The sequence below is a fragment of the Lepidochelys kempii genome, chromosome 18 (assembly GCF_965140265.1).
Source record: "Lepidochelys kempii isolate rLepKem1 chromosome 18, rLepKem1.hap2, whole genome shotgun sequence".
NCBI classification, from domain to species: domain Eukaryota; kingdom Metazoa; phylum Chordata; order Testudines; family Cheloniidae; genus Lepidochelys; species Lepidochelys kempii.
In genome coordinates, this window is record NC_133273.1 from 20,818,909 (window position 1) to 20,840,305 (window position 21,397).

At 40.6% G+C, this 21,397-nt stretch overlaps 1 protein-coding gene across 3 annotated transcripts in view; it reads left to right on the forward strand.

The window, feature by feature from the left end:
• The window catches only part of PRDM16 (PR/SET domain 16), a 435,888-nt gene that overhangs the window by 152,760 nt on the left and 261,731 nt on the right, over nt 1-21,397 (forward strand). The gene's annotated exons all lie outside the window — the stretch shown is intronic.

The window sequence follows — 21,397 nt, forward strand, 5'->3', positions numbered from 1 at the left end:
CCCTAGAACCTTCTCCAACCTCTCCACCTTTCCTATCTGAAAATATCCCTCACCAGCACTGCTCAATCTTACGCTGGGGAGAATTATTTCAGAATTTTATATTAGCTGGACCATAAATTAGCAGTTTTGGAGAAATGTTATTTAACATGTCGTTGTTAAAAGTCTGTTGGAACGTTGTGCTTTTTTTAATCCAGAGCCTTGACTGTTTGGAAAACAAGACTACATTTTCAGTTCCATGATGCTCAACAATGTTAAAACACCTGAAATTCTATTAACCTCAATGCTTTAGAGAACCCTAGGGAAAACACTTTCTCGCAAGATTTCCAGTACTTTTTGGTTTTGGTCAGGTTAGAAACTGGATAATACAAGAGCTGCCTTTCTTCTGGTATTTCTCCTTCGTATCCTGGCTGATACTCAAGGAAAATACATGTTGCAGTTACTTTAGTTTTGTTCACGTGCAATTCCAAAATCTTAGAAAACCTGTGCTGGTTTTAATAAGCTCATACCTACAATCAGAACCACTGAGTAATATATCTCTTGAAAAAGAAATCTATCGATCAATCTGTCTATCCTTATCCTCATCCTAACAACGATTCTCATATCTGAAACAATGCACTTTATAACAATGAGGACACCTCTTACTCTGTCATCTGCAGAGCTGGGTGAATAGAGGTGACAGTTCTTCACAATAAGAAAAGGAGGACTTGTGGCACCTTAGAGACTAACAAATTTATTTGAGTATAAGCTTTCGTGAGCTACAGCTCGCTTCATGGGACGCATGCAGTGGAAAATACAGTGGGGAGATTTTATATACACAGAGAACATGAAACAATGGGTGTTACCATACACACTGTAACAAGAGTGATCAGGTAAGGTGAGCTATTACCAGCAGGAGAGTGGGGGACGGGGGACACCTTTTGTAGTGATAATCAAGGTGGGCCATTTCCAGCAGTTGACAAGAACGTGTGAGGAAGCGGGGAGGGAGAGGGGCGGGGAATAAACATGTTTGCAAACTAAATACCATACTTTAGTTCACAATGTCTGTGAAACCACTGTTGATTTTTTTTCACAAATGTTTTCACACATGGAATTCTATGTGTATGAATGTTCCCAAACAAAATGAACAATATGTACAATTCAAAACTGTTTTTGTAGGAAATGAAATTTGTCTTGTAACTGAATGGATTTTGCTTGAGAGAAAAAATGGAAATGCCATAAAGTGACCAGTCATAAATAGCAATTAAAAAAAACCTCCAAGAATGATTGGCAAAGGCACCAATAGGCCATACATTTTTGTCCAAACTCATAAACATCAGACTTTTCATAAACCGAAAAATGGTCAAATTTCATTTAAAATATGTTTGGGCTCAGCTCCGGTTATATTTACATTCCCCAAAATTCATTGACCCTTTAGATGTTACCATCAGATTCCACAAAGCCCCGATAAATGTGTCCAGCTGCAGTTGATGTCTTTGTCTACTTTTTTTAAAATGTCCAAAGTGCAGAAGAAAAGCAAAAAAGACACACACACACACACACAAACAAAATCTCAACTAGTGATTGCCTTTCTCCGTGGTAGAAAGTTCCTGAAGTGCTAGAAACGGGGCTTGGTTGAATGATGAATGAATGACGGAGTCAGGGTTCCCTATTTCTCTCTCTCTCTCTCTCTCGTTTAAAGAAAAGGAAAGAAAGAAAGAAAAGTCCCATGTACTATGGTGTCCCACAGTATTCTTGTCAGCAAGTTAAGGAAGTATGGGCTGGATGAATGCACTATAAGGTGGGTAGAAAGCTGGCTAGATTGTTGGGCTCAACGGGTAGTGATCAATGGCTCCATGTCTAGTTGGCAGCCGGTGTCAAGTGGAGTGCCCCCGGGGTCGGTCCTGGGGCCGGTTTTGTTCAATATCTTCATAAATGATCTGGAGGATGGTGTAGATTGCACTCTCAGCAAATTTGCGGATGATACTAAACTGGGAGGAGTGGTAGATATGCTGAAGGGGAGGGATAGGATACAGGAGGACCTAGAGAAATTGGAGGATTGGGCCAAAAGAAATCCGATGAGGTTCAATAAGGATAAGTGCAGGGTCCTGCACTTAGGACGGAAGAATCCAATGCACCGCTACAGACTAGGGGCCGAATGGCTAGGCAGCAGTTCTGCGGAAAAGGACCTAGGGGTGACAGTGGACGAGAAGCTGGATATGAGTCAGCAGTGTGCCCTTGTTGCCAAGAAGGCCAATGGCATTTTGGGATGTATAAGTAGGGGCATAGCGAGCAGATCGAGGGACATGATCGTTCCCCTCTATTCGACATTGGTGAGGCCTCATCTGGAGTACTGTGTCCAGTTTTGGGCCCCACACTACAAGAAGGATGTGGATAAATTGGAGAGAGTCCAGCGAAGGGCAACAAAAATGATTAGGGGTCTAGAACACATGACTTATGAGGAGAGGCTGAGGGAGCTGGGATTGTTTAGTCTGCAGAAGAGAAGAATGAGGGGGGATTTGATAGCTGCTTTCAACTAGCTGAAAGGGGGTTCCAAAGAGGATGGCTCTAGACGGTTCTCAATGGTAGCAGATGACAGAACGAGGAGTAATGGTCTCAAGTTGCAGTGGGGGAGGTTTAGATTGGATATTAGGAAAAACTTTTTCACTATGAGGGTGGTGAAACACTGGAATGCGTCACCTAGGGAGGTGGTAGAATCTCCTTCCTTAGAGGTTTTTAAGGTCAGGCTTGACAAAGCCCTGGCTGGAATGATTTAACTGGGAATTGGTCCTGCTTCGAGCAGGGGGTTGGACTAGATGACCTTCTGGGGTCCCTTCCAACCCTGATATTCTATGATTCTATGATTCTATGAAAAGTATACTCACAGCTAAACTTTCCTGGATGTGTAATGGAAGTGCCTCATAGGTTTGTCCTGGAGTTAGCTCCTTCTGTTGTGAAGTCGTAGTGTATAGAATGTTTGGTCAATATCACGTCCAAAATATGCTTTTGGAAAAGACTCTCCTCTCCCCCCCACATTAAAGCACTGGAAATATTTGGTCATTTCAGGGAGGATGTGGGTCCAGGGAAGCTTTGGGATCACATGAAATACTGTTCACACAGATTAAATATTCTTCTGAGCAACATGGTAACACTGTGTGGAACAAAAGAAAATATTCCTCAAGGAGCATTACAACTAAATGGTTCTCAGGCTAAGAAATGGGAGTGACTGTGAATGGAAGTAAATCTTGTTTTTCTGAACCTGATACATATAGAATTGGTCTTTGAGCATGTGTGTCCTCCTTAGAATAATCAGGAGTTAAATATGGTGCCATCTCTTTGACTCACAAGTGCTGGAATTGGAGGGAGTTTGAACACTGGAGCAAAGTGCTTTCTTTTCCTCCTGTAACCTTGAGGTAACTTTGTTCTTGTCTGCTGTATTCTTCTGATAAAAGTCTCTGTTTACTTTCATATTTTTAAGTAATGTTCCATATCTCCATTACTCACTGAATGCAAGGCCTGGCACAAACCATTTCTATTATCTGCCATATATGTTGACTCTCTGATACTATTTATTTTTGTGGTGTACATGAGAGAACTTTCTCTCTCTGTGGTGCTCCTCACATTTCTGTGGCATTCCTTTGTTCCCTGACCTGCCAGCTACTTTTCATGCAAGAAAGCTAGCAATATTTGTCCTAAATCTAACGTCCTCAAACAGTCTTAGACCCACTCTGACACTATCTGTTTTGACCTTGGTTTCCTTGTGAGTTCAAATACCAACCGCCTGTTTTTTGTGCTCCTTCTCCTTTCAGTGCGTGTCATTTTCAAGTCAGTGATAAGCAGTTTTTAATAATAGTTGTAACTGCTTTTTTGAAATCTACTTTTAGTCACTAAAGAATCTTCCATGTGTTACATCTAAGCACCCTGTCTGGAGGCCTTTGATGTCTGAATTGGAAAAGTAGTGCTTCTGCCACTTTATTTGTGGAGCGAGTTTACATTTTTATTGCTATTTCATTTGAGTAGAAGGCTGGAAAACCCTGAAAAGACGTTTCCTGTGCTGTCTCACCTCGTAGCCCTTGTACTAAAGAATCATCAGTACTTAGAGCAAGTAAGTGTTTCCATCCTCTGGCAATGAAAGTCATTACATAGGAAGCGGGACGCAATAAAAGAATGACCAGTAAATCTTTGGTGATACTTCAAAATTTTAAGGAGATTCTGTATCCCAGTGCTGCTTATTGCAGTAATAATGATCAGTGATTGTAATGTTGGTAATGTACTATGAGAAATGTTCATAAAGATCATAGTGCTAGTTATGTGTTAGCTATTTCCACACCACTAAATACTCAGCTGTAGTTCAACGTTGTTTTTTATCTTTTTACACTACTTCTGTGTAACCTGTGCTTTCAATCTTCCTTGATTTGTAATGCTGGAAAGTGGAATCCTTTCACAGGATTATTTACTTACTGACAGCTACACGGTCTATGAATACCACAGTTCGATTTGCTGTGCACGTGATGTGCATTTCACTAGTGTTTTTATTTAATGAAAGATAATTATTCTTAGTTTCATATTTTCTTGCAGAATAAGTGGACATAATTTCATTCCCAATAGCTGAAATTTCTAAACTAAAAATTAGTAACATTACAAAAAATCCTGGATACTTTTTTTTTTAAAGTCCTGTTAGAACCACTTTCTGTTCCCTTGATGGTTTTGGATTCATGCCCAAAATATACTTCATAATGGGAGGTATGAAAGCACTCTTTGACTAATATGAATGAAGAATGCCACTGGAACTTATAATACCCATGTGGGATCAAGATCTCTGGGGATGGGGGGTCATCTTGTTTGAACTTTGGTTGCTGTAATGCTCACTAGCACCACCTTTGGGTACTGGTTCAGTACTAAATGTAGCCAACATTTTTCACCATAATTTCTAATTTTGACAACAGTGGAAAAGAGTCACATTCTTTTTGCCATATATAGACCAGTTCTATTCAGATGTCTTCCATTATTGGTTTTAGTAGTATCTGAGTACCAAGACTAATCTGGAAAATTCAGATAGGGCTTTTGGCCTAGATTTTGCACACCCCAAAAATGTGAGTTTCACCAGATCTTGCAATGTGGTTGACCCCATCTCTAATTGTCCAGGAATTGCCCCCAATCATTGTAAGTAAATATAGGGGTACTGTAATGTTGGAGGTCATTACTGTACAATATTGTGAGGTTTGGGGTTTTTTAATAGAAAGCAACACAGTAATGCTACAGATCCAAACACTGCCCAGACTTTCAGAAAATGTGACTCTGGTTCTGTACTTTGTAGCTCAGGTCCATTTGTATTTTCTTTAAAATAAGGAACAAACCCTTTTGGTCTGTGGAACCAGTGAGAACAGGCTTTCTATTAAATATGGACCAATCCATTCTGGTCAGGATGGAATTACTGCAAGAGCCGCTTTCTGTTTCTAGGCCTGGATGAGGCTAGGCATGTGAAAATTAAAGCAAAACAAAAAAAGCTAATTGAACTTCTTCAAACTTCAGAATAGGCTCAGGCGGTCCTGTTTGAGGCAGGGGTCAACTCTAATTTCATCAGAACAGCTTCACCCATGTCTGGTGCTGATGCAAAATATCTAGCTCCAGGAGGCAAAAGAAGAATGCCATATGCTGAAACTTTCAGCTTACTCATTATTTCCCTTAATAGCCTAAAACATCACGCAGGGAATACAGAAGGCTGGGTCTGACCTTGAAAGAGAAAAAAGATGCATTTTGCTTATTACAGACATTCTTCCCTTTAGTGAGACAGGAAGGTTCAGGTTTGCACTATGTGAATATCTCCCATTTTATCTGCTTTATTTCTTTAACCACATTGTTTCTTTATACATTTTTTCCTCAAATATTTGCTTTCTGGACTGTGTTTTTAAGCATATGCTTTAATTCAAACCACACCTGTTATTCTGGTTTTTTTTTTTTTAACACGGCATGGCAGTGAATGATTCACTCTCATTTCATAAGAATAAATGAGATGTGTCGACCTGATTATCCCTCCTCCTTCAAGGAGATGATTCAATAAATGCTCCTACAGTTCGGTGTGTGCCTGCCTGTACTCTCTGAAACAATCATTCCTGGAAACCACCACACTGCTAGTTTTTCTGTTTTTTTTTTTTTTTTAAAGAGGATGCAACCCAAATTAAAAGCCCTTGATTCTTTCGTGTGATGTGATTGCATTTCAGCGTGCTCTGCTCTCCTGATCCTTTGCCTGCTGACACAGAATGTAGCAGTCACAGTATCCCAAATAAATCATACCATGTTTTCACTTTATTGCCCCCGGGGCCTAAAAAACCCCACCACCACAATGAATATGATCATTTGTTGAGTAAATAATGACATTTATCATAGTGCTGTTTACTTTGCTAATTACGAGATGGCTGGGACTGACATCCTGGAGGGAAATATAGGAACCGAACGCTGGGGAACTTGGGAGCAGTGCTCCAAAATGCTATTAGGTGAGTTTTCATCACCGAATAAATACAACTAATAAAACAGAATTATTAGTCCCTTTATTCCAATTTGTATTTTAAGAGTGACAATCCATTGAGCCATAGAAGAAGACTTCTTGCACCTGTCCTATAAGCCTCAGAGAGGCAAAATCAGGGCATTAGTTCCATGTTTAAGGGTGGTTATAGAAACCATCCTACTGAAGAAAAATAGTTGTGCGGATAACTTAAGAGCAAGCATTTCAAGATACAGCAAGCGTTCGTTGCCGGGACGCTCCAGAATCCCATCTGGGCCAAGTGTAAATGCTGGTGGTTGCTGAATGTCTGAGACACTTTACGTTGTCAGTTACACATAATAGCGCAACCTCTTTTGTCCCCGCAGGAGAGACTGTTTAAGCAGTGTGTGTGTGTGTGTGTGTGGTTTTTTGTTTTGTTTTGCCTTTAAGAAATTGCGACGCGCACACACTGAGGGAAAATGTGCTTCAGAGAACTGGCTCTGGGACCTGTGAGGAGAGTCATGTCTCCTCAGGGCTTAAACAAAATTAAGTCAAGTAAGAAAAGAATCTGAGCAGATCTCAGAAAGCAATGGTCTCTGGATTGGTTCTCACCGGGAGGAACACCGAACCCAGCTTAAGAATCGGATCCAAAGTCCATTGGAGTCTCTGAGAGTCTTTAGGGGATCAGGCCCTAAAAGAATTTATATTCCCCACAACCTGAGGGGCAAACAGTTTCATTCGAGTAAAAGCCAACCAAAATCCTTGACCCTAAACTGAACTGACACGGAACCGCCAAATTTGTTTTGGAATTCAGATCCAGAATGCAAAGTGGGGGTGCTAAAACATGAGAGATCCTATCCCGGCTGTGTTGCTAGCTCAGCCTTACTAGGAAGGCACCAAAATAGATATCTCCAAAGACCGCTTGTATTCATCACCTCCTTTCTAGCCCAGAGCGGCTTGGAGAAGCATCTGAGCTCTTCAGCTATAGGCAACCGAACCAGAGAATCCGTTTGCCCCAACTCTTACTAATGTACATTCTGATTGTTTTTAGCCTGAGAGGATATGAGATACTATTTCCTTGTAGCTTTTCTTTCTACATCTTCTGATTCACTCGTTTCCCCCAACCTCTCCCTGTCCCCCTGGCTTGAGAGTAGTGTTAGTATAGTGACCATTACTTCTCTGAAGGCAGGAGTTTATGAATCATTCCTTCAGAGCCACATCTAGTGCTTTGGCAGGGGATAAGGCAGTCTTAGGGGCTGCCAAAGAACAGGGCACACAGCCCTCCCAGAGATGGAGCGTGGTACTTGGACAATATGTATATTTTTTCACACAGGGCTCCTTCGCAGTTCCAGAAGTTTTGTTTTGACGGCATAATTCTGCAAAAGCAACAGTCTGCAGGGCACTGTTTAAATGGTAAACAGGACAATAGGTCATTGTGGGGGCTTCCTATGTATAGCTATATTTTCTAGTAGCTGTTAACAGCTATTAAAGCATCATTGTTACTAACTTGGTAGTTAAACTTTGTGTCTAAATGATTCTCATGGGTTGCAAACCTGGATGTAGACGTTTGCAGTCAGCTGAAATTTGGCAAACGAAGTGTGAATTTTTACAAACGAGCCTGTTGGGGAAAAAAACATCTATTGAACTTCTTCTTTTGACTTTTTTTTAATGTGTGTGATTTTTGGGGCCCTTGAAAGTTGCTGCCCTGATGAGTCCCGGAGACTGAGTCATTTTCCCACAGAACAGGTACAGTACAGGCATCAACAATGCCAGTGTCTCCCACAACACATTGCCCAAACTCTGTCTTGGAGTGATCATTTCTTGGGCTGAGTGGATGATGCAGCCACCAGGCCCTTTCAATTGTTGGTTTCTCTGCTGTGAGTGGCATTAAGAAAATATGTCATGCTTTCCTGACAGCATCTTAATACTGGGTTCTGGTCCAGAAATCAGAGTGGAAAAACATTTATCTGAAATGTCAGAACTTCAGAAAAGTTTTGGAATTGGGTTCTAAAATTTGACTGACCCCAGGAAGGGAGGGTTCTTGTGTCATCAAAGGGAAATTACCCCTCTCTAGCTATGTCAAGGGCTTTTTCCGTTTAACCAAATTTTAACAGTAGTCAAAGGTGAAAAATATATCAAAACAGTGCAAAGTGCAACCATATAAATCAGTGCCACTGACTGATGCTTCACCAACACCATGACATCAGGGTTAGAAGAGGGAGTCTTTTTTAGCCCAGGAATGCCAAGAAATCCTGCACTATCTTAGACACTGCTCTGAAACATGGGTATATAAGGAATTAAGGGAAAAAAAGAGACAGAGGCAATGACTAAGAATACCTCCCTGATATTTCTCCTTTATTTCCTTAAGGGGTAATAACTCATGAGTGATCCGGCAGAGGGCACTTTCTTTAAATAGAACATTCTGATTCACAAGCAGAAAAAGGAAATAAATATTTTCTTTTCGTCTTTGAGAGACATACATGAATACCAGCTTCTGAAACAGTATTTTATCATCCACATATTTTAAAAAAGAGAGAGAGAGACCCAAGAATAGCTCACTTGTGACCACAGGACTTGAAAAATAGCCGTTTCATTGTCAGAAGCCTTGCAGGGTACAGGACACTATTTCTTCCTCTGGAATGTTAACCTTCATATAATTCCAGGCTTTATTTTTTTTTCTTCTTCCAGAAAGTTCTGGCTGATGGAGCAGTAGAACACAGTAGCTTTTTGTAAGGGAAATGATCAATAGGTTAGAATTAAATCAAAATGTTACTTGGAAGGCACCATTCTTTATCCTATCTCATCTATGGTTCCAAAGTACAGAAGCATCACTAGGTGACTTGCAATAAGTCATTCTCTGTGCAGAATTTAGTGGTTGCACTATGAAAGGATTCATTTAATTATTTTCTTTAGGTTCTCTGTGTAGCTCATCCCCAGCTCCTGGGTTTCAGTGTTGGGTCAGACTCAGAATCTCCAGGGAAAGTTGTTTGCATACTTTGTTCAGCTTTGCGTCAAAGATAGAGAAAGCTGCCAAATTTCAAAGCCCCATACATAACATGATTTTCTTGCAAAATCATTAATCGGCCTAGAATTAGACTCTAAAGGTTTGTGACCTTAGCGAACCTCTGGGTGAACTTGAGCTGAGTTTTTGAGTTTGTAATGAAACCTGAAAATAGATTTCAGATTGGGTTGCCAACACCTAGCGCTACTCTATCTTATGGGAATGGGACAAGATGTTAACAGACAACGGTAGACGTTTCAAAATGACATTTTTAATATTAGATAAATTACTTGAAAGCTATTTTTATATTTGAAAATTTCATATTTAAAGAGACAGGTGGTTTCTGTGCTTTTTTTCATGAGGTGGTTTGGCAACTCCCATTCCAGCTGCAAATGCAGAGGGGTACAAAAGTTTCCAGTCTGAGCCTATCTGGAGCCTTTCAGATTTTGGAGAAGATCAGGATACCAAATTCCTGGCTCAGGAATATATACATTTACTTGCTCATCCTCGTCCTTGTTGTTTGTTTAATTCCAACAAAGTGCAAGGTCCTGTACAGTAAGCAAAATGAGACAATCCCTGCCCTGAAGAATTTACCATTTTGAAAGAGAGAAACAAAGAAAGACAGGCTTTACTGGGAATGCCTGAGGAAGGAATAATGGGGAGAGACATTGTTTTGGGCTGGTTAGTTGGCTTATGGGCATTGCTGAAGGAAGCGAGTCTTCGGGAGGCTGGTAAGCAGGATGGTAGCTTTGCCAAACAGAGTTGGGAGGCCATTACCATGCATAGGGTGGGTTTGATGATTTAGTTCCGGCACTACCTCTCTCACAAACCACATCCCTTTTTTTTTTCCTCTCTAAATCATGTATCCTGTCAGCCACTGTGCCCAGCCATCCCTGTAAAATATCCACCGTGGCTCATTTGTGCATCTCTCTTCATTTCCTGCTTCTCAGTGGCCTCTCTGAAAGTAAACAGATAACAGGATCATTTTAGACGCTGGGCTAAGTGGAAGCTGGTTAGCTTAATCAGGTTCCAGTCTGGTAAGAGTACGCTGTGACCATTTAATGTGTTTGCATTGATCAAAGACATGCACATTCAAGTGGGATGTGTAAATAAAGGAGAGGCATCTCTCTCCGAAGGAAAGTCAATTTGTGTACACATCAGAAGACACAGAACGGGAGAGTGGTTAGTCAGAACTTGCCATCCCTTATTGTTTTGGCTTCAGAAGTCTACGAATGTATTTTAAAAAATATCCCTGGCACTGAGGAGTATTCTCACCCAAATGTTCTATCTTATCTGCTGCTGTTAGCTGGGCCTACCTGACCCTGCCTTGACAAGACATTGCTAATTCTAAAATAAATCTCCAGTAGGTCTCTCAAGTGATGACATGTATGATAAATAACACCACAGCACACTGACCCTTGAGAAATACCATTGTATTTAATCTGTTTTATAACTTTTATGATATAGAAACCACTATATTCCAACCAGTTTGTCCTGGGATTTGCAGTTTATTCAGAAGAGGTAATTTGGTATTTTGCTTCTTTTTATCTGATTATCTGGCAGTTATGTTCCTTTATTTTGAGAGAATGCTTGGGCAAATCATTGGTTTAATTGTACATCGTATTGTGCCATCCCTGTTCAGTCATGTTCAGAAATGCCTACAATTCCCCCACCACCACTACCTCCCATTTCCCATTTAGATCTTACTAAAGTCCATTCTACCTTATCAGCACAGTAATTTCATGAACAGAGCTAGGATTTCTGCCATTTAGGCCCCGGCCATTGTCTGTCGCAGCTGCAGTCAAGATAAACCCTCACCCAGAACAAAGTTGGAATGACCTTTTACAAGCAGAATCTGCCTTGTTTCCCTCCAGACTAATTTATCAGCCTTCATTTCAGCCTAGTCTCTCAGCAGAGGCCTGAAAGAACATTACAGAGAGCATGAATGAACAGGGGGATTAAGATGCTTGGCTAGTCCCTCTTTTTCATCAGACACCTTCTGGATTTACTGAGATGTAAGCTGTAAATGACCATAAGTGGTGAACTGCCTTAAACTTGGGGAGGGGAGAAAAGAAACCAACCAAATGTTTGGGAGAAGAGGAGTGAAGTAGGGAAGAGGCTAAGCCTCCTGCCTTGAAATCAGAAAGTGGTAGGTCTGAGTGATAGCTGAGTTCTGCCCCTTTTCGCTGGCCCTCTTGTTTCGGGTCCCTACTGATCGAGCACTCCGTCGTCGCTGAGAGAGAAAAGGAGTTGTGCAGAATTTAGTGTTCTACCTACTGCAACCCCTACAGCTGTTTCAGAGAATTCTAAGCCACAGGAGGCTTCTACAATTTTAGGCTGAACTTGTTTCCCAAAATAAATCGATTACTTAGAAGCTCTGACGTGTACCCAAAATCGTCCCGTGTAGCAACCCAAGGCTACTATTTACTCACCTTCACCCAATAAACAGGGTTTTAAAAATAACAATATTGGAAGCTTATCTTTACTATTGGCAGGAGTTAATTGTCTTGTTTATTTCTAACTCAGTGAATTTAGCAATGGTGAGAAGTGTCAAAAGGGCAGGGCTAAAAGAAGTCCCCTTTATCTTCACAGCAGGCAAAACAGAGGCAGCTACCCCAACCTGGAGGTGCTACTGTGAGGTGGGGAGAAGGCATTTGTCTCTTTGGGAAAATAATGGGAAAATATAACCAAAAATAATTTTGGAGGAAGATTCTGTCTGTGCAGCACAGGGAGCTGCCCTTATTTTACTGGAATCAGCTAAGCGATCATTAGTACGATAGGACATCAGTCTTAGATCTTTCTTTTGTTAGTGCTTATATCTTTTGGCTTCCTTGCTCTTTTTATATAATAAAAAAGAGGTTATTTTTGTTTAATAGCTTTCAAATCCACTACTGCTAAAGCAGGAGTTTCTGTGTGTTGGGAGGGGAAAAAAAATCTTTATCCATAAAAGTTGCATCAATGTGCTGGATTACTTTAATTGAGTTGTCTTGAAAGCTTTTGGAAGGGAAGAATTAAATACAGGCCACTGGCTTAAACTTCATTGGCCGTGGCTGTAGTTGTTATGTGTGTATTGTCTGCCATCCGGGTACATAGCACGAACAAGACATAAGGGAGGTACGGTCCCTGCCTGAAGGAGTTTGCATTTTTAATTAGTTACACAGTAAGTATCAGGTGCACCATATATTGGAAAGATCAGATAATGGGTAACTCTCCATAGGTACAGAGGTGTACAGTTTTAGTGGAGAGAGAAGATTTAGACTCTGATTGCTGGGCTTTAGCCTCCTGTTTTAATGAAGGAGAAGGTACAAGGCAAAAGATGGAGTTCTAATTGTGAGGGCCTGCCCAGAAGGAAATCTGAAGATTTGTTGAAGAAGAATGCTAGAAGGCCCATTTGGGACATACGCTGTGTGTTTGCACACAGTGATAGGTGATGAACAAATCTCGAAAGGTGATACGGGGTTGGATAAGGAGCCACATTTCTGGAAGTTTATCTAAGGTTATGATCGGCCCAACCTACAAAATTGAGCTGGAAACCTCTCAAGGAAAGCTGTGGCAGAGAGATTTCCAGTTCTTCCCACCTACCATTCAGACCAGAAAATAACATCCTGATAACGGACCTTGAGCCACAATCGGCCTGGGAAATAGAATGGCACGTGACAATTAAAAATAATAGTAACCAAACCTTCATAAACCTCAGAGATTCTGATTTGAGTCAAGATTTGGTTGAAGGTTCAGTCCTTTTTTTGTTTTTGTTTGAATTATCTGTTCCACTTCACATGTTCACAATATACATGTTCCCTTGCAGTTATTTCGCTAGTTATCCGGAAATGCCAGGGTTTTTACGGTTAATGTGCTTTATTTCCCCTCAGACCTGGGCTGGACTTTAACTCAAGTTGTATTATATCTCATTAGGAAATGTCCACAATGCAAACTCACTACACTGTTCTCAAGCTTATAACCTGCTCTCCTCTTTAACATTAAGACAAAAATGGTTTGTGCATCTCTTGAATACCAACTGGACCATTGCTTCAGACAATGATTTAGAGAGACTGTAGGAAGTTAAGTTTCAGAGTAACAGCCGTGTTAGTCTGTATTCGCAAAAAGAAAAGGAGGACTTGTGGCACCTTAGAGACTAACCAATTTATTAGAGCATAAGCTTTCGTGAGCTACAGCTCACTTCTTCAGATGCATATCGTGGAAACTGCAGCAGGCTTTATATATACACAGAGAATATGAAACAATACCTATTCCCACCCCACTGTCCTGCTGGTAATAGCTTATCTAAAGTGATTTCCAGCACAAATCCAGGTTTTCTCACCCTCCACCCCCCCACACAAATTCACTCTCCTGCTGGTGATAGCCCATCCAAAGTGATAACTCTTTACACAATGTGCATGACAATTAAGCTGGGCTATTTCCTGCATAAATCCAGGTTCTCACATCCCCCCCACCCCCATACACACACAAACTCACTCTCCTGCTGGTAATAGCTCATCCAAACTGACCACTCTTCAAGTTAAAATCCAAGTTAAACCAGAACATCTGGGGGGGGGGGGTAGGAAAAAACAAGAGGAAACAGGCTACCTTGCATAATGACTTAGCCACTCCAAGTCTCTATTTAAGCCTAAATTAATAGTATCCAATTTGCAAATGAATTCCAATTCAGCAGTTTCTCGCTGGAGTCTGGATTTGAAGTTTTTTTGTTTTAAGATAGCGACCTTCATGTCTGTGATCGCGTGACCAGAGAGATTGAAGTGTTCTCCGACTGGTTTATGAATGTTATAATTCTTGACATCTGATTTGTGTCCATTTATTCTTTTACGTAGAGACTGTCCAGTTTGACCAATGTACATGGCAGAGGGGCATTGCTGGCACATGATGGCATATATCACATTGGTGGATGTGCAGGTGAACGAGCCTCTGATAGTGTGGCTGATGTTATTAGGCCCTGTGATGGTGTCCCCTGAATAGATATGTGGGCACAGTTGGCAACGGGCTTTGTTGCAAGGATAAGTTCCTGGGTTAGTGGTTCTGTTGTGTGGTATGTGGTTGTTGGTGAGTATTTGCTTCAGGTTGCGGGGCTGTCTGTAGGCAAGGACTGGCCTGTCTCCCAAGATTTGTGATCTTTTGCTATTCACAAGTGCTTAGATCATCACCAAACTGAATTTCAATACTGCAGGAGAAAAAAAGACTGCCTTTTTTTGGAGTGTTGTTGAAGCAAAATGCAGATACTCTAAACAGGACAGGTTATCTTTGGCTGTGGTCCAATTTCCTGGGAAACGGGCAGAGAGGAGCTTAACTTTTCACAGTCCACTGCACTTGTACTTAGGTTTTAATAAGTTTTATAAAAGAATGTCAAGAAGTGCAGATTCTAGACAGGCTGCAAGCTCCTTGGGGCAGAGATAATGTTGTTTTCTGTGATTTGTACACTGCCAAGCAAATTGTCATCATGGAACAAATAACAGGCAATAATAACAATACTATGAATAATGAAACATAAAGAAGTTGGTCTTCCCGTTCCACTCCCACTTACACAGCAATTGACCAACTTAGTGGTCTCCCAGTATTTCTGTTGTAAGTCCTATTTTCCAAGTTTTCATGGTTTTAAAAGGATTCATAGGAGCCAGAAATTCACCATGCAAGTTCTCATCCCACAAGCAGTAGTTTGTTACCATGTTTGATAGCAATCATTTAGCAAATTTCAGATTTAGAGATGTGAGCTAATGTAATGCAATTTATGAGGCAATATGGGTTAGGGTTTCATTCTTTATTCTTCTCCATATAGTTCTGTGATTCTAATCTAGTGTAATTGACACACCCAAGAGACAGAAGACAGGTGTAAGATAAAGAGGTATGGGGGAGAGAAAGGACACCTAATAATACCTTCTTAGCTATCTTATTTGCTTTTTCTACTACTGTCTTTGCTTCTGGTCCCCAGCATACAATTTACACCAACTCATGATACTCCCCAAGACACACAGCAACTTGGATCTACTTCCTGATGTTGATGTGAAACTTACATTATCTTAAACATCACTTCTGAATGAGGGGCTGTTTGTTTGAAACTTGAAAATATATGTGTATTTTTTCCTCACCACCATTGATATGGCTGATAAACTCTAAATACAGGTGAAAGATTAAGGGACTTCATTTTATAGAGAGAAAATAAATGTCTACCTGTATCTACAATTTACTAGAAATTATAATTGGCAAGACTCGGGGTATAGTTGAACTCAGGATGCAAATGATAAAATACTGATACCATACCTTTTAATTTATTACCTGTATTATCCACTCGCTACGTTTTCCACCCTGTTCTCTCTCCTTCATGAGCTGTGTTTTCACTAGACTGGCATTTTCCTACTCTGATGAATTAACTGTCAATTGAAGTTAGTGAGATAAATCAAAACAAATGGACACAGTACTCCATATTGACTTTCTCACTGCCTGATTCTGAAAACCATTTTCTGAAAACGGTGCTGCTATTATGCTCACTTAGTTCTAAGCAAATTTACAAGAAAGGAGGAATTGTGGGGATGCAGGTGTTTAATAGCCACCAATTACATTTTCATTACCTTTATTTTACCTTTGATTTTTATAAACAATACAGATTATTCACATGGAAACAAGACACTGATATTGCATAAGAAAAGTTCATTTTCTGTCTATTCAGAATGCTCAAGGACTTAGAAAATGCCTAACTGAAAATTGAAGACTTTTAAAATTCGGGCCCTAGTGTACACTTGAAAAGGTTCGCTGGTATAGCTGTACCGGCAAAGTGTTCTAGTGTAGGTGCAGCTTATACCGAAGAATAATGCGAGCCTTATTTGCAACTGCATCACATGGGTGACTCATATTTAATTTGTGATACTATAACCGCCAGATCTTTTTTTAGCAGTAATATCACCTAGCTAGTTATTCCCCATTTTGTAGTTGTGCATTTGATTTTTCCTTTCTAAGTATGTGTAGTACTTTGCATTTACCCTTATGCAATGTGGTCTTGTTGGTTTTAGACCAATTCTCCAATTTATCAAGGTCGTTTTGAATTCTAACCCTCTCCTACAAATTGCAAGCAACCCCACCCATGATGGTGTCATTATCCAAGTTATTAATGAAAATATTGAACCGTACCAGACCCAGGACCAAACCCCCAAGGAACCTCACTAGATGTAGCCCCCCAGTTTGACAGAAAACCGTTAATAACTAGTCTTTGAATATGGTCTTTCAGCCAGTTCTGCCATCCACTTTAATAATTTTACCCAGACCACATTTCCCTAGTTTGCATTGGTAGAGTCTATAGGCTGAGTATGTCTCTGAATTAGTGACTATAGATGAAGTTCGGCTGTGCAACTAGACTGGGAGAGGGCCTAGAATAATGTTGTCAAACTAACTTCCTTTCAGATTACTCTAAGATTAACCCTGAAGCTCAAATAATTTACCATGTTTCCTGTATCTTTAAGCAGAGAGCCAGTGTGGTCTAGCAGATTGGCCTGGGATCTGGGGTCTATGAACCACTAAATTCTAATCTTGGCTTTGCATTTGTTTGCTGAGTCACCTTGTGCAAGTCATTTAACCTCCCTGCCTCAGTTTCCCTATGTGTAAAATGAGGATAGTTACTTGTCTAATAAGTCCCAAGGTAGACCCACACATCATACATGGTATTGGCAGTAGATAAAATCAGCCAGACATTTCATGGGTTGTGTGTGTGGGGGGGGTGCCTTTATCAGGTAATGAAATACAGTCAAACTATTGTGTCTGCAATGTGGACTTGTTTAAGGGATATTTTAGTTTTGACTAAACATGGAAAAACTTCTAAGGTAAAATGAGTTTTCACTCATTGTGTGGGAGGGGGAATTCATTGTGATGTGATGTCATGCAAAATAAAAGTGTGTGGCAGCAATGAGAAATGATTGTCTTAAAATATGAGAATACAAATCCACATAAAAGTTAATGTCGGGAGCAATGTCACTGTAGTGCAGTGAAACTCCAACACTAGCCATATCTCTGACTAACCTTAGTGACTCTGTGTGGTACCATAAATAAGAGAAAGGATATGCCTGTCATACAGCAAGTGTTGAAATCTTTGTTATGTGACTACTTCTATCTTAAACATACAGTTTAATACTTGGCTTGGAAATGGTTTCTAGATCAACTAGCTCCTTTATTCATGACTATAACACTTGATCATGTGTTACGTTGTCCTGTGTCACCAACACCAGATTTAGCAAATAAAGTTAGCCCCATCTCACCTCGAAGGGCTCTTATAAAGTTTAATTCAAAGAGTAAGAGGTTAAAAAAGAGAGTGTGCAGCGGAATGGCTGGAGAAGAGAGGTAAAGCTGTCTCAGCAGTAGGTTAATTGGAGAGTGGAATACCAGTGTAGATGGGAGCACATAGTTTCCTTGGACAATGTGATAAAGAACCGGGAGCTGGGAAGGACCAGCTGGAATTGTTAGTGAATTAGCTGAAGTCAGAAACCCCTGAATGAAGCAAAGAAGTAAAGGGGAAATGAAGGTTAGGGTATAATTCAGTCTAAATTAGGTGGGCCATTCACAATGCATAAAAGGGCTCCGAGCTTCCTTTCTTGGGGAAAATGGGTAGGAAAGCTCACTTTTGTTTAGATGTGAGATGAGTGGTTGATTTTAAGAATGTATTACCTACAGCCAGTAGTGTTGGGAGCATATTATCCCACATGGATTTGGGTGAAGCGTTGGAAATAATCATCTGTCATGAACTTGAATGGCAGTAGGTTTAATAAGACAGAATTAAATCAGTTATGCTGCAAAATATATTTAAATACACTGTGAATTATCTGAAGCAAAGCCTATTCCTATATTTTTGCTTTGCTTACTTCCTATTAAAGACAAAAATTCTGGATGCAGTCACCTCTGAACCCTGGGTGTTGTGGCCTGGGCCCATCTCTACTTTTTTTAGGGAAGACATATGGCAGCATTTGCTTATGTTTATTAATCTCCCTTGGTTCCCATTGTCTTGTTTATTACAGGTCATGGCACTGGAAATGACACTGTAGACATGAAAATGTGTCTGTACAGAATAAACTTGCTGTCCCTTAAATTCTAAATCAACATTTTAGGAAGTCATTAATTGTATTTGGTAATAAAAAAAAGAGAAGCTAAAATGGTTATTATAATTGGCTTAATTTTATTTTTCTCCCTCTAAGACAGAGTGTCAAACCTGAGAATATTTGAATGAGTCTAGCAACCCCTTCATGCACTTCAGTCTTATTATAAGTCCAAATATAAGAGGAGGAATCATTTGATTCTCACCAATATTTATTTCCAATCCAGGAGTTTCATGCCCAGAGCTCAGAGCACCAGGTTATCAGGTTCCAAAGCTATGTTTTAACTATCTTCTACTATACTTTACTTTCCTGTTTTGTACTTTTGGTATATACCGTTGCGATCAACAAAGCATTGCCAAGAGGAGTTCAGTGCATATTGTGACAGGGTCGGGCCAGATGGCTACAGGAGAGTAATAGAAGGCAGATATGTGAGCCCCAGATTAAGTAGGTCCCTTTTCCCTGGGTAAGGTAACAGGGAAGGTTCCAGAACAATCAGGAACCTTCTGGAGACAATTAAGACAGACAGGCTGATTAGAACACCTGCAGCCAATCAAGAAGCTGCTAGAATCAATTAAGGCAGGCTAATCAGGGAACCTGGGTTTAAAAAGGAGCTCACTTCAGTTTGTGGTGCGCTTGTAAGGAGCAGGGAGCAAGAGGCACTAGGAGCTGAGAGTGAGAACGCGGACTGTTGGAGGATTGAGGAGTAGAAGCATTATCATACACCAGGAGGAAGTTCCTATGGTGAGGATAAAGAAGGTGTTGGGAGGAGGCCATGGGGAAGTAGCCCAGGGAGTTGTAGCTGTCGCACAGCTGTTCCACGAGGCACTCTAGACAGCTGTATTCCACAGGGCCCTGGGCTGGAACCCGGAGTAGAGAGCGGGCCCGGTTTCCCCAAAAACCTCCCAACTCCTGGTCAGAGACAGGAGGAGTTGACCTGGACTGTGGGTTCACGAAAACGGCCAAACTGAGGGCTGCCATGAAGCTCCAAGGCGAGCAAATCCGCCAATAAGCACAAGACCCACCAAGGTAGAGGAGGAACTTTGTCACACTATTTATGTGCAGCTCGTTTTTGAATTAGAATTCTTTTAATTCCCTTTTGTTGACTTAGATATAGACGAATCTATATTATCTATTATAGACTCTAATTTTTTGGATGTGATCATTTGGATTTTCTAAACCTATGAAGGTGGAATGATCGGTTTTAGTGTGCTGACTTCTAATTAGCCCAAGTTAGGTAGAGACAGATAGCTTAGCGGTCTTTGAAATATAAAATAGTTGGCATGGAGCTTGGTCTTTTGATTCCAGATGGTATTTTGTGATCAATGAGTTTGTGGTTTGGAGGTCAGAAATTCAAATAGCCTACTATTTGGTTAGATCACCAATAATAGTAAACAGTTGTGAGGTGCTGATGTATTAGGAGGAGGCTCTGCCCTGTGCTGTGGAAATGGACAATATTGTGGCAGAGAAGCCCTCAGTTAATTTTACAACTGACATTAATAATGTAACCCGCGTAGCATGATTTCATCAGGACGCTGCATCCAATTAAGGCCCTGATCCTGCAAAGTGATCTTCTAGTGTGGACCCTTACATAGTTCAGTGGGACTCTGTTCAAGTGTGGGGGTCTGTGCTAATTAATCCTGATGCGAGATTGGGGGAAAAAGATAGCAATGATTGATTCATTTATTCATGGTTAAGAAGTGCCTGTCTTGTACGCTAGGTGCCTTTGTTATGAAAATATTTACACAGAGAGAAAATGAACAGTTTCATCAAAAACAAATGATACAAACCCAAACAAATGCCCAACAATACCCACAACTGCATAACTGCAGCCACATCTGCAACCTCCACTACCCAAAACCCCAGGAAAGAGATGGCTTTGCACCAGGCCTTGAAGGTCCCCAATTTGAGACTATTTGAGACTGGATGGGGAAAAAATTCCAAAGTTGAGGGGCTCTCTCTTGCAGGCATACATCTCTTTTTCGATACTGAAATTGTTCCAGTACCTCTGGTGACCTCAAGTGTGTAACAGGTAGAGAGGCATTCTATCAGATTCAAACTATCCAGTGCTTCTTAATTGAATATATCCTGTATGTGGAATAGTGGCTGTTCTTTCTCAGGAGTGCAAATATATGTAATATAATAAAATGTTGGGGGGGTGGTTACTGTAAGTTTATAGAGTGGTGCAAACCAGGGTTAAAACTACAAGTATTTTTCTCTTCCATGTCAAAAGAAATCTCCTTCCAAAGACGAATGTTTGTCTGCAGTGCAGTGCTTTGTAACTGTTAGAAGAGTTCTCCTGCATGGCTCTTTCTGGTATGGCCCATATAAAATGTTCTCATGTAATGTTTGTGGAATCTGCAGAACTGCTTGCCTATGGCTCACAAGACTTGGTATGCTCCCAATGCTACCTGAGGATAATACACTATTGTCTTACTTCCCAGGGATGTCACTTGATTGAGGCTTGAAAAGTGCTTTGAGATCTATTTTGCCAGCGGCTGGATGCATTTAAAGTGGTGGTGGTGGTGGTGAGGCTGTTAATTAGGTAATGTAGTCTTCATGGTAGTACAGAGCATGACTACATCACAGGCTAGTCAGCTTCTGAAATAGAGAAATTAATATTAGTTTCTTTTCTAAAAAATCATATAACGTTATGTTTTATTTCCATATGGTAGAATCTATCATGAGCCAGACACAGAAACATCATGCTGGCCCACTGATGAGATAAATCCTGTCCAACTGTTGGTTTTTTGTTTTTATCAAAGATAAGATGCAGGGCTTAATTTGTAATGAAAGAGGTGGCCGGGCTCAGGCAGTTTTTTTTACATTCATAACAGATGCTGCAAGCCCAAGAAGTGCTGG